This window comes from Anser cygnoides, chromosome 10 (genome assembly GCF_040182565.1).
Source record: "Anser cygnoides isolate HZ-2024a breed goose chromosome 10, Taihu_goose_T2T_genome, whole genome shotgun sequence".
NCBI classification, from domain to species: domain Eukaryota; kingdom Metazoa; phylum Chordata; class Aves; order Anseriformes; family Anatidae; genus Anser; species Anser cygnoides.
Genome location: NC_089882.1, coordinates 7,555,590 through 7,569,705, shown reverse-complemented (window position 1 = coordinate 7,569,705; position 14,116 = coordinate 7,555,590). Strand labels below are relative to the sequence as shown.

General features: G+C 54.2%; 1 protein-coding gene across 4 annotated transcripts in view; it reads right to left on the bottom strand.

Moving 5' to 3' along the window:
• The window catches only part of FRMD4B (FERM domain containing 4B), a 113,800-nt gene that overhangs the window by 79,471 nt on the left and 20,213 nt on the right, over window positions 1-14,116 (bottom strand). Inside the window, exon 1 of one of the 4 annotated variants that reach the window (XM_048073057.2) lies at window positions 6,418-6,558. The exons of the other annotated variants lie outside the window; for them this stretch is intronic. The gene's annotated coding sequence lies outside the window, so the exon portion shown is untranslated. Of the gene's footprint in view, window positions 1-6,417; window positions 6,559-14,116 lie in introns of those variants that run through there. 4 annotated transcript variants of the gene reach the window in all.

Here is a 14,116-nt window from a genome sequence, read left to right as displayed (position 1 = left end):
GACTTCTCAAAAATCATGTTTGCTACACTCTCGCCCTTAATTACCAACTTCATAAAGATAAAGTGAAAGACAGTCACCCTCTCTTTGATGTCGTAACCTCTCAGTATGTAAGACGCTTAAGCAGCAGCAGCGTATAGGATAAATGTGCAACGCAGCCTTCCCTGATCAAGACTTTCTGAAGCAAGAGTCTACTTCCAGAAAAGGTGTTTGCAAAGCAATTTCATTCTCTGAGATTACTGAAAAAACCCCAAGATCCTCCTAACATACTTAATCCTCTATACCAGCATGAATTTTGGGCGCCTCTCAGAAGCAGGCCCGCAGTTCCACGAGGATTCATCTGCTGCTTTTTGTTACCAAACCTTAATTTAGAAAGCAAATGCGACGTGCGCAGAAGGGCCACGCCGTCCTCCTTTCAGGCTGGTAGCAGCGTGGTGGAGGCATTTGGAACACGCAGGTGAGGCCTGGCGGAGGAGCACATCCTCCGTGGACACCTCCCAAGTGCCCCACCAGGCTCCCAGCCTGCCGAGCTGCCCCAAGCCAAGGGCTGAGGAAGCCAAGAGCCGCCTACGCCCCAAATGATTCACCTCTGCAGGAAGGAGCCTCTCCTCTGCGCTGCTCGGGAGGCTTCTTCAGTAGCTGGCACCCTCCTCAGCAAGGCACAGCCTGCATGATGCTGGTTTAATAACAAACAGCCTCCCGCGCCAGGGATGGGGTGCTGCCCTCCTCCTCCCAGGTAGCTCAGGCTGTACGCACGTTGTTCTACACACACGACGTAAACAAATGCGCTGACAAACACACACTTTTCAAGACAACACCGTGCCAGAAACATGAATTTCCAGCTGTCTGCACCCCACAGTAAACTAATTATCATTTCATGTCAAAAGTGAAGCGCCTCTGCCTTTTAACTCGATCAGTGATGAAAGCGCTCAGTCTGGGTCCTCGAGCAGCGAACGCACACCCGCAATACCTGGCGTTACAGAATCAGGTCAGGCTCAAAACGAGTAGTTTCTGCTCCAGTTTCACAAACCGGGGTTTATCATTACTCGCTACAGCCCTACCAGCATAAGAACGCATCCATCAGCCGGTTTCTGTAAACCAACTTCTCTGGGCAGGCTTCTCTTACGGCCAGGTCAAGGCGTAGCTGGGCACAGTTTCACCGAAACCTCGCACATCCATATGCATCCATCAGGTGAGGAGATGGTTCAGGAAGTCTGCACGCAGCTTAGAGAGCACAACTTCTCATATATATTACATAGCAGCATGCATAAATTGTATTTGAATTTTCATATACAGAAATTTAAGTCAGAAATCTGCAGCCCCCTACCAGAAGTCAGATTGCAGAGATCTGTAACAAGGGAAAACACCATCCGGACTGCTGGGGAAGGGAGGGTAAAAAAACATGGGGAGGGGAGAAACCTGATTTCTATCTGAAGGTGGATTTGTTTCTCTTGCACATCCAAGGAGCCTGCAAATGCCTTCAGACAAACAGCATCTTCATGCCCTTGCAGAGCAGGCCCCCCTAGCAGGGTGGGGGTAGGCTCAGTGGGTGCCTCACAGGGAGGCTGCCACCCACCGAGCCACCAGCTCCGCTGCCAGCAGCTACCCGGGTGAGGAGACAGCTCCAGAGGTGCTGTACGGCAGGTTGAGATGTCAGCAGGACTCAACGCAGCCCCTGGGAGGTGGGCACGGGTGGCTGGCGGCACAGGCAGAGCCGGAGCTGCTGCAGGACAAGCACACGCAGCGGACGGGCGAGGACATCGCACGTCGCAGGACTCGGGCACGGTCCTGCAGCTGCAGCCAGCACCGGGCTGGGAATCAGCTTCCCGGTGTAGCGCCCAGAGACGCCCCGTACCTGAAAGATGCTGAAGAGCCTCAGTGACGCTCACACCCATACCGGCTGCACCAGGGAAAACACGAGGAAGAGGTCGGCAGGACGCAGGGTGATTTGTGGGAAGGAATTCCTTCCCGGAGAAGGCTTCACCAGGAGAGGAGAGCCCTGGGGCACCCCGAGAAGCACCACCACCACCACCACCACCTTCCTTGGGGACAACTTCAGCCCTTCCCCACAGCCACCACGGGACGGTTTCTCCACCTGCCCCCCCAACAGGTCACCCTCACACCAACGGGTCCCAGACCTGCTCAGCACCCCTCATGCCCCGCGGCACCGACCCCTGACGGATGCTGGCATCGCCCTGCTCCGAGCATGGCCCAAAACGAGGGGGTGGCTCCGGCACCTTGAGTCGGCAGGGAATATTAAAGGGAGCCAGGAAAAGTCGGGTAATTATGTTGGGATGAAGCATTTTGTGGTAGATATAAATACGTGAGGAGTGTGAAAATCCAGGGCTGCCCCAGCTTTATGATTATTTTATAGCCTCATTAATCTACAACAAATGGGGTAGAATTACTGCCTAACCTAAATACCGGGCAGAGATCTACAGCGCTGTAAGAGCAAGCGTAAATGAGGTAGTAAAGTTTCAGCATTTTGCTTGATATGTATGGCCAGGAAGACAAAAATAACAACCCAAACCTATCAGTCTCCTGACAAGAATCTGTAAAAGAGTGAGAATAAATGATGTCTAACTATGATAATTATATCCTCAGTGCATTCATTCTCTCAGGATGAGTAACCCGGGATGCTGTGGCCTCCAGAAAAATCATGACTCAGAGCAATGCTCTGCCCTTGATCAGACTTCATGGGTCACACCCAGCCCAGGAAAGCCATACACCCAGGAGAGGACTTGTCCTTCCCTGTGTACACGCTCAAAGGTCACATTTTAGATCCCTGTACAGGACACCTCTGTGCTCCTACCCCTTCAAAGAGACAGCTGGGCAACTTCAGAGCCAGTTTTTGCAGAGGGAGAATCAAAAACTGGTGGAAAGAGACAGCACTGGCAAACAGGATTAAAATTGGTACATCAAATCTAAGTAGTAAGGTGCCAGCTCTGTGCTGTCGAGCAATGCTTTCTGAGAACACAGGTCTGCTGCAACTCTGCTCCTCAAGGGAAGAGCAAATAAATTTCAAGCCGTATCATCTGCTGCTACAGCAATTAGTGCCTCGTTTTACTAACAGAACCGTGCATTGTGCATTTGCCAGTTCTGGACAAATAAAAGGGGAATAACCACGCAGAATTTGGAAGGAAGCAAGTCTGTTTGATTGTTAGACCAAGCTGGCTCTGGCACACGCAACGCATTTCTTGAAGGCGAGCCTCGGTGCTATCGGAGCATTTGACGATGGAAAAGGAAAGCAGTGGAGCAGCACGTGGCATTTCCCCGCAGAGGAACCACAGCGCTTTTACAGGGCACTGAACATCGCTACGAGTAAGACCGACGCGAGCCTTCCAACACAGGACGGAGGCGCACATCCAACACGCACGGCCCCGCGCACAGAGGGCCGAGCCAAAGGCAAAAGAGCAGCCATTGAAAGGCTGCTTTCATCCTCCGAAGGCCTCCAAAACAAACAGCCAGCACGCCACGGGCTTGATCCCAAGCCCATTGAAATGGCTGGAAAGGCTCCAGCTGCCTTCAGCAGGCTGGCAGCGAGGCTGGCCACGCGCCGTGAGCTCAGCGCCCCGCCGCCGCGTGCTCACCAGCACCTCCTCCGGCCGCAGCGTGGGGCTTCTCCCCCTTCTCGGGTCTCGGACATTTTGTAAGTGTTAGCTCCTCCAGCCAGCTAAAATTAGTCAAAATTAGAACTTATTTTTGAAGTACTAAGGCTTTCTACCCAACGCCTGTGAAAACAGAGAGACAGATCGGTCAGGAATCCAGATCCACGTGGGTGGTGCCCACAGGACTTCTCTTGGCACGGAAAGGCTGAATCACAGCTCTGCTTCTTGCTTCACGAGGAGCCCCAAGTCCAAAGCTCCCTCCCTTTTAAGAAAAAAAAAAAAAGCACCGAGAGAAAGGACTGACGGCAGCAGCGGTTTTATCAGATGGCCCCGGGGTGGGAGCGGTGACCCCGGGAAACATCCAAGGGACAATGCGAGAGGAAGCCACGAGGGCAGAGCCGAGGGGAGCTGCGCAGCTGAGTCAGCCCCTCTAGGCAGGGGGGATCCGCGGTGGGCAGGGCGAGACCCACGCAGGTGTCGGGCACGGAGCCCTGCCCTGCCGGCCGGGAGCTTCCCCAGGTCTCACCCTTCCCTACACAGAGGGCGAGGACAGGGATGCAGAGGGTGAGAACAGGGATGCAGAGGGTCAGCCCAGCCCAGCCCACATGGCAGAGAGCGACCACAGGGCTAAACCAAGCAGAGCTGCTTGTTTTATAGGGCAACGGGGGATACAAGAAGAGAGATACAAGGAAGAGTGGCTTTCGACAAAAGGCTGTAGATAGCACTAGCTCAACTGGAGCCAAAATCCTTTTAAGCAGTTTGGATCTCATGTTTTGTTCCATCTAACAGCTTTCACTTCCCCCAGGCACCCCACTGGGCTCCAGGAGCGGGGCTCAGCCTGGCCGGGCTCCCCATCTCGGTTCTGGCCACCCTACAACAGCACCAGGTCCCCAGCAGGAATCGATCCAAGCCCATTCACATACCTGGTGGTGTTACTCCTCCCCTAATGGGCACAAGCGAGCATCCCACATTTGTTAACCATTATCCCAGGCAGCAACTTCAGCCTCCCCTCACGCTCCAAGTGGAAACAGCGCCGAAACTGAGCGGTACCTGCTGGCAGAGAAACTTCTCCATAGAGGGGCAGGAGGGGCCGAAAGCTTCCTAAATGAAAATTTCATTTCTTTTTCTCCCCTTTGGGACATAAAGCAGGCTTGCAAACTGCCCGTGCCTTTATCAGAGCTGTGATTCAATCAGCGTTTCATGGTCATAATTAACAGGTATTTGTTTTTATGGGCGTGAGTCCTCAGCTGCCAGGAGTGAGAAATTAAAAAGCATTTTTCCCATCCTCCTTGGAGAGGACATGATGTGAGCTTTAACCAGGGAAAGGAAGCCATTTGGAGCAGGAAGAGGATGCTTGGAAACTGAGTTACTGAGTTAGAGAGCTCATACTGGGTCCTTTTGCAGTCCTAAGATCAAACCTACCTTTAAATCCAAGTGCATTACCTGGCCTTGGTGGGACACAGGGCCCCTGCCCGCTCCGGAGGCAGCAAGCTCCTGCAGCACACGTGGCACACTCATCGGTATGACTTGCACAGAAACGGCAAGGGGAGAATAAATTCAGGGATTCCAACACAAATCTACTTGATGTTATATCTCCCAGTCCTCCGGGAGCAAAAGTTATGTATAACATCCTTTAACGATCAGCGAGAGGAAGGGGTAAATCAGACGAACCCCCCAAGAACGCAGCAGCCGCTGGAAGACAACTCGCGGCTCTGCACGGCTGAATTATGCATCAGCCTTCCAGCAGGTACGGCTGCAGCGCAGCACCATCTGCTCCTCAGCGCGACTGCTGCCAGCTACCACAGCAGGGATTTACTCGCACATCCCCGTCGAGGTGCTGCTGAGGTGACGGGCAGGACACCTGTCACAAGGGAAAGGGACTGGCACCTGCCTGCTGCACGTCTGGGAGGGAGCCTACCCCAGGACAGGGACGGATTTTTCTGACGCAGGATCGGAGCACAGTGCCAGCCCTAATGGATAGCCCTTGATGATGCCACGCATCCTCGAAATACCAGAGGAGAAAGCACATTTTCCAGCTGTTTGTCTTATGATGCCAGACCACGTTTATATCAGCGATTTCTAAATATTTGCAGGGTTGCAGCAAGTTGTCTGCTATGACAAGGAGAACAGCAGCCAGCATTTCCACGTCCTACAACCACGACACATGGAACTTGCGGAAATACACGCAGCCCCAGCCATCAGCTGAGAGCTTCCAGCCTGGGTCCGAGCACACCTCGGAGCACCCGAAGCGCGGAGGAGCTCGGCACAGCACCAGCCCCGGGGGTCACGGTGCCCAGCGGGGTGCAGGTGGGAGCACCGAGCCCGGCAGGACCGAGGGGTGCAGAGCCCGGTGCTGAGCCCGTCCGGCCGCGCTGCCCCGCTGCTCCCTCTGCTGCACGCAGAGCTATTGCTGCAGCACAACCCTGACAGGCGATGGAGCAGAGCGTGAGCTCCTGGCTGGCTCTGAGAGCTGAGGCTGTGGGCAGGGGGCCGGGGCGAGGCCAGCAAAGCCCCCCCAGCCCGGAGCGGCTCTGGTCCCGCTGCGGTACCGCCAGCCTCCAGCCCTCCGGGTCCTGGGGCAAGCCCTGCAAACAGCAGGTCAGCACCACGCTCCTCACGGCACACGCAGCTTCCACCGCTCCTACTGCGACATTCAAGCAAAGCATGTTCCAAGGAAGCTTCTAAATACCTTTTTCTAAATACCCGTAGTGCTAAGACACCTGACTCGAGCTCCCAGGGACGCATCCAACCGCGGGAACACAGCCACACACACACCACCAGGCTCGACACGACACAACCCAACCCCTCTCACCTGTGACTCGGGGGGCAGGTCCCTCTGGGAGCCACAAGCTGCTTGCCCGAGTTACTCCCGGCCACACTCCATAAAAGCCTCCGCGGCACTGGATCCAGACGCTCCGCTCGGTGCCCGAAGCCCAGCTCGTGCGTCCCACAAAGCTCCTCCCGGGGCGGCCGCGGGTGCCCGGGGTTCCTGCTCAGCACCTCCCAGGGAGCAGCGAGCAAACTGGTTCAGCCTGTTGCTGCCATGCTGAAGGCCGAATGGTGCAGGAGGTGCCTGAGTAATGTGTTTGCTCCTGCCCCGGCTTGGAAGGGGGAAAACAAAGGTGGTTCAGAGATTTCAGACTTTCCCCTAGCCGCTTTCGAAGCAGATGGCTGGTGACTTAAGAAAAGACAAGGCAAGAGTTGGAGCTTTAATGTGCAACGCAAGCTTTCCTCTTCTCCTGGATTTTTTTTTTTTTATATAATATTTACATACCCCTCTTCTCCACCCCTAGTTTTACTGTTCAGGCAGGAATTAGGGGTCTTGGTTCCACTTCTCCCCCCCAGCCGGGGCTCCAGCTCAAGCAGCTCAGACCTCGGGAGCCTCTCCCCCAGTACGAGCGGTTCCCAGGGACAAACCAAGCTCTTAGCGGTCACTGTCACAGCCCTGCTGCGATTTGTGCCCTGCTGCACCTCAGCTCCCCCTGCCTTACCACTAAGGGCTGCTGCTGTTCAGGAAGACGCTCGTCCACTTCCCTTGCATGCCCAAGGGACGGGTTGAACACCAGCACGGCCAAAGGAGCGGGCGGCTTGGGCGCAGAGTGCTCTGCATGGTGAATTTGACATTCAGAATTCAAGATATCTGAAAACACCCCCACCTGGTCACACCTCTGGCATGCCACTGGACTGCTTTGTGAGACACCCCTACCAGCTCGCCTGCAGTCCTGGTGCAGCCTCCTGCTTCTGCTTAACCCTCACCTTCCACTGCCCCAGATTTCACCCTTCTAAACGTCTGGCTTCCTCCAGATCCTCCACTGGACGCCACAGCAAATAAATTATCGATTTTCCTTTACAACCCCCCCCCCCCCCCCGCATCCTCAGAGGGATACATCTATCCAGTTTCTACCCACAGTTGCCCAGAACCTCCCTGTCCAAGCCCACGACAGCAGGGACCAGCCTGCTGATTAAGCCTGGTGTATTGCAAAAATTGTTCCTGTGCTCCCCTTTCCAGGGGGCACAACTGCTGCAAGGCTGGGTTTGTGTCCGTAACGACCCAAGGCGTGCTCAACGTCTTCTGGGTTCACCTCTGCATAATTCCTCCCCCCATTAGGCTCACGAATGAAGCGCTTCCAAGCTGCAGATGCAAACACGCTGCCTAATTACAGCAGTCAGGCTGAAGCAGATCCTCCAAACGCTCAGGTCCTGGGCTCCATCCCACCTGCCCCCAGCTATCCCCCTACAAGCAGCCCCAAGGAGCAGCACCGCTTCCTGCTGCGGGACCCTCTGCCAGGCGCACGGGGCTGCTCCGGGGCTGCTTTCTCCTGGGGAAGCTTTTCCACCTTGCCTCCCATGCGGTGCTGCGGTGCTCCCCCAGCACCTGCACCCCTGCTCATCGGGGGGGCAGCTCCAGAACCAAGGGCACGCAGCAGGACCAGGATCTGTGCTCCCTGCTGCAGCCCAGGCTGCAGAGCATGGCTCACATCTCACAATGCAGCTTTCCAGTGTTGGTAAAAGCAGTGGCTCCACTTCTCTCCAGTGCTATGCAAGCATAGCTCGAGTTAACTCGTTTCTTGGAGCTAAGTGAATTGTCTGGGGCAGCTGTCTGCAGCCCCCGGGGGATTTCAGTGTTGCCAGCCACATCTCTAAGTGTGTGTTAAATCTCTCCGGGAGGGCGGCAGCTGTCGGACAGGACTTGCACTGCTCCAGCCCTCCCCACACACCACATGTAAGCAGCCGGAGAAATAAGGGATGCGAAACCCACCGCGCAGCACCTCTCACCTGGAGGAACACAGCAAAACCTCTCCCCGCACACAGATGGCAAGGCTGGCAGGGAGGGATGGCGGCACTGATTCACTCCGGCAGCTGCTAGAAGCCACCCTATAGCGTCAATATTGAGAAACCCAGCATAGAAACTTGCCCTTCACATGTGCCAGCAGATCCTGCCCAGGAGCAGCTCCCCCCAAAACACAGGGGCAGGGGCAGCCCCTGCTGCACCCCCGAGGGAAGGGCCAGGGCTGCCAGCACGCCACAGCAGTTCCCAAAGCGGCCGTGCTCCTCAGATGAGAATTGAACTCCCCTCTGCTCGATGTGAAGCAATTATCCAGCATTCGGGTTCCTAGCAGGAAGGCAGAGTATCAGTTTAAGTAGAGGTTAAAAGGCGCACACCGGTCTCAGGGTTCAGCATCAGTGGAGGGCACCCTGGGGCTGCGCAGCGCTGGCTGAGGGCAGCAGCACACTAGAGGGCAGCCGGTGCCAGGCCAGGCTCCCACCGCCTCCAGCCTCAGCAGAACAGGGATTTTACTTGCCCACTTTTGCCAGCAGAACCAACTATGTATGCAAAACCCTCCTTTTGCACATAGAAAAAGTGAAGCCATACCCATCCTGCCCGGGGTAAAGCTGCTTTCTGTTCACAGAGCTGCCCAGCTGAGTTTCCCCAGGTGACGGTGAAGCAACAAGTGTGCAAACCCTCTGCTCTGCACGTGGTGCTGTTCGCGTGCACCTTGCTGAGCAGCCTGGGCACTGGAAAAATCAGATCCCCTGCTCCAAAACATGGCCACAGTTTTGGTTATTTCCTTACACAGAAGCATCACCACTCAGCAAAGAGCACAGGCTCCGCACCAAAACCTCTGCATTTATCTCCAAGACCCCAGCACTGAACATTTCAGCTACCTGCAGAAAAAAAGCAACTGTTCTTAAAAAAATCATGTCATCCTTTTTAATACATGCTAGGCAAATAGAATTCAACGAACTGACAGCACCAACCACAAGCGCCCCCATCTCCCACAGGAACACCCACGACATCGCCTGCTGAGCCCTTCCGTGCCAGCCAGCAACCACGAGACCTGGCCCTGATGCTGGGGGATTTACTGCCTTACGTGTTTATTCTCTTGGTAAATTCTTACCAGGCTGCCGTTGACTTTGTATAGCGATAACTTATCGGGGTGTTAGGAAATGCACCATCTGCCTTAAATCACTATTCCCGTGGTAAGTTCTCACCAGGCTTTAGTAACCTCCAGGGGACTGCTTTGCTTGTCAGCAATGGGATCAAGTATTCCAGATTAGCCCTCTTCTGAGAGGGTTACCCGAGGGACCAGAAACCTGATCCAAAGCTTCCTGAAAACACCCGGAGCCGCTCCTCGCTGGAGGAGTCCCCCCAAGACCAGAGGAGCTCTGCAGGGCTCGGACCCAGCACAGCCCCACAGACAGCCCCAGCTCAGCACCGCTGGGACACCCTTCAGTCAGTGCTGCTCTGCCCCACCTGCATTTTGACTGACCAAATTCGGGTCTGTTGCAGCCAGAGACTTCCCAAACCGGTATCTAATAGGAGAAAATTGGTCTCGGGCTAGAAAGGAACATAAGTTAAAAGACACCACAGAAGAGGACCATTAAGGGGATGATTACCCTTCGTATTTCACAAGCTGCTCTCAGCTAGAGGCCGCCACGGTCCCAATCCTGCATTCAGACCCAAGGCAGATCCCAAATGTCTCTCTGCAACTAAAACATGAAGCGTGCTCTATGTCAGAGATTCCCTAGGAGGATCAGTCCTTTCCACAGTCTGCAGCCACTACATAATTAGCGTTTTCCTGCTTTGTGTATTTTAAAAGCCTGCCTGGCCCGTCCACCTCCACGCCAGGAGATTTTTAGCGCTAGGAAGCCAGGATTTGTCTCACAAGCACTTTTTCCATCTGTTCCTTAATGCTCCCGAAAAGACAGCAAGACGACAGACAGAGGTCGTGCTCTGCTCCGTTACTAGAAAGTCAGCCCCGAGCAGTTACAGTGGGAAAGCGCTCAGCAGGCATGGCAGCACATGAGGTCATTGGCTGAGACACCTGCAGTAGCTTAGGTACTTGGACAGAGTGGAAAAAGTGGCCTCTTCCAGGCCTGCCTATGGTTTTACTTGCCTCGAACAGGGATTTCTGCTCAGACGTATATAGATTAGAGCTGAAAAACAAGCTGGTCTGAATTCAAGACCATCCCATCAGCGTATAAGCAACGCTCACGTGCCAAAACCTCAGCTGGGATTTTATTTTTGCTCTCCATCTCCAATGATTTAGCTGCAATTTTGTTGATTTTGAAAGAACGGACAGAGCTAAGTAAGCAGGATGCGGGGGCAGCCAGGAATAACTGCTGAGGGAGAGAAAGGGCTACGCAAAAACCCACCACGTTACTGGAAGATCAGAGAGAGCCTGCGTCTTCCCCCACCTGAATGGCAAAGTTCCCATCAGTTTAAAGACAACTTAAACAATTTCTTCCATAGGAAGTCTAGATAAGTCAAGATAGTACGAAAAAGAGCCCGTGTTATCCAGAGGCTTAAGGATGACTTCAGTTTATTCTAGGGAATGGTGCCCAGCACACATTTGGTCTCGCAGAAAAGCGAAGCTACGTTTCAGGTAGATCCAATCTGCTCTGAAGTTTCGTGTGCTCCGGATGGGCTTTGGGGGGCTCCCCCAGCTGCACCGCCCCATAGGGCTACACAAAGCCCCCCAGCCCTGGGGGGCGCAGTGCCAACACCTCGCTTCCAGCAGCAAGAGCTGCCGATCCTCTCCCTGGAACAGGACTGTTACACACAAACCAGCAGAGAGAGCACAGGGAAGGGATTAGTGTTAGAAATTAATTAACACAATGCCCAAACAAATGAGTTACATCCCAGTTTATTCTCTCCATCCCAGAGGGAGAATATCCTTATCAGAGCAGCTGAGGAAGCGAGGACAAGCCTAATAAAAAGACAAGCCGGGCTTCCGAGAGTTATTTTTAACTAATTCTCCCTTTTTGTTCCACGTCATTTTAATTAAAGGGTTGAAGCTGCAGTGAGAGCCCGGTCTTGCATTAGCGTTAATCTGCAGCGCCCTGCAAAGCTGCAAGTCTTGGCTGAAGTTGCAGAGCACAGCTTCTAAAGAGGCTGCGGCGATACGTGGCACAACCTGAAGTCTGGACGTGGTTCTCTAGCGGTCAGTCTGACCGATCTCAGAGCCCTGGATCACGTTTCTGAGCTGCTCTCTGCAAGCGTTGGCCGCTGAACTCAGCCTGCAAAAGCGTGCCTTGCCTTCCCTGCGCTGCTGCTGCTCGCCTTGCTCCAGCAGGAGCCACGGCACGCAGCACAACCTAAGGGAAGGCAGCCAACAGTAAGACAGCACGTTATAAAATGCAAGACGTACGAAGTACAAAACATTAGTTCCAGGATGAAAAAAGATTTCAACCACGGGTTTTGCTAATTTTCTTGGATGTGTAAGGAAAACTTAGCACTTTCTCCAAGTGGCAAAAGAACAGAGTCTCAGAAACGATCCTCACAGCTTAAATAGAAGGGGAAAGGGAAGGCTACCACATGCAGCAGCACATCACCCGACCACATTGCTTACAAATGCAAATGCAGACAATCCTGTTAAACAGGGTCGGAGCCAGTCTCCTGAGCAGCTCACTGAAACTGCAGGAATTTGCCCTCCAAGCTTTCCTTGAGTTGGACCAACGTCTGCTCTGGGAGATCACAGAGCACCTAAGAGATAAAGCTAACTCCTTCAAAAACTCGCTTTGATTAAGCTGCCCACGGGGACTCACAGTTATGGGATAAAAGCTTTGCCTGGGATAAGATGACAAAGAAGGGAGAAATCCATTACCAGTTGTCATTTGGGCTTCTTTCCATTTGCCTTTTGAGGTTCCTATGTCCAAGATTTCCTCAGCAACCCCAAAAGCTGCAAATCCACCGAACAGGAGAGCACCTACAGCAACACCAAGCCTCCCAGAGTCTGGGACTTCCAAGAAAAAGCCCAAGGGCTACTGTTGGTGAAAGCTGCAAACGCCGAAGATCTCATTCCCCATCACGACCAGGGAGGGCAGCAACTTCAACATCTAGAAACCCTGTGCATGGACAGCAAGAGCATACGACAACATTTTTAGGGCACAGATGAACCACGAAATGACAGGGGTCAGGACGAACACTTCCTCTGAGGCTGGACTAGCCCGTAGCTCTGCATCAGGATGCAACAAAGCAGACCTCCCTTCTCCCCACGCCCCTGGAGCAGTTAACACTGCAACGGAGTTGTCACAGAGACAGGAAGCAGCGTATTCAACAGCTGCTTCTTTTAATAAAGTGTTTTAAAAGAACACTTTCCTCCTCCATTTACCAGAAACATCACAGGCTGCCCTGCCTAAACGCAGCAGTGGAGCACAGGGGCCCAGCCACCGGTACCGAGCACAGCTGCTCCCGGTGTCCCGGTGCTCGGGAGCCGAGTCCTTCATCAGGTCTGTGGATCGTCCATCTGCCGTTCCTCCTGCAGCAAGCTCAGCAGCATTTGATCTACAGCAAGCCCCAGAGGGGGTTACAACCCCTTCTGCGGAGACAAGTGTGCTCGGCTCCAGCGTACGAGAGCAGGAGTGCATTTTCAACCAAGGCACCAAGCCGAACCAGAAAGCATTTGTTTCAAAGCTAGGCCCTCAGTGCTCCTCCACCACTTGGAAAAACCTTCCCACAGGCCCCCCTGCTCCTCAGAGGAGCTGCAGCACAGCCCAGCCTTATAAAAAAGCAGGTCCCAGCAGTGGGAGCAGAGCACTGCACCCCTTCCCCAAGAGCCACCGACACCCCCAAGCTCTGCAGCAGCAGCATCCCGAAAGTAAAGCCTGCAGTAACTCTGCTTTTGCAGCTTGTTTTGTTCCTAGATGCTCCAAACGTTGTTGGAAAGGTTCCTGCTGCAGGCTCTAGGTCCATTTAACAACCTGACTAATAAGCCTATTTCATCTCTCAGGCTATTAGCGTGTCACGGAGCTGCGGCTCGCTGGGGTCCTGGTGCCTGGACGAGAGAGGAGGCTCGTGCCAGCCCAGCAGGTGCCTCGCCTCCTGTCACCCGGGTCCCACAGAGCCCAGAGCCCACCTCACCGGGAATGGGAACCCCCTGCTCTGGACTGTCCAGTTGCTGGTTTTCCCTGAGAAGTATCAACACGTTCCCCAGGATTTTTTCCACTTCCCCAAGTAACAGACAGGCATCCGAATGTGATGTGCATGCACAAAACAAGCTAATTAACGGTCTCAGCCCCGATCAGTGAAATCAGCACGCCTTGAGCAGCGATGGAGCAGATCCACATGCTGTGTTGCCAGACCTCCTCCCTCCAAGCGCTCCCTCATCCCCACGCCAGCATTCAGCTCCCTGCTGAGGAGCTGCTTCCAAATTCCAGGCTCTGGGAGGATAACGCTCTCAAGATGGGAGCACCCACATCTCCCCCGGGCCTTCGGAGCTGGAGCACCTGCGCAGGCTGCAGAGCAGGAACCAGCGCGGGGATGAGGAGGAGAGCGGGGAAGAGGCGAGCTTTCTGCTCCCACCCAGACCTGCGGCTGCTCCCCAGGCACAGAGCAAAGACTCCCGCCAGCTGTTCACCCATGCCCCAGGCAGACGTTTAGTCCCAGTGGCCAAAATCTTCAAATTCAACGCCAAGTCTTCCAGCTGCATGGAATGCCTCCTGGACAAAATAAAGTACTCACTCCTCGTTGATACGTTTTGGTAACTCGGTGTGACGCGCTGCTCTCA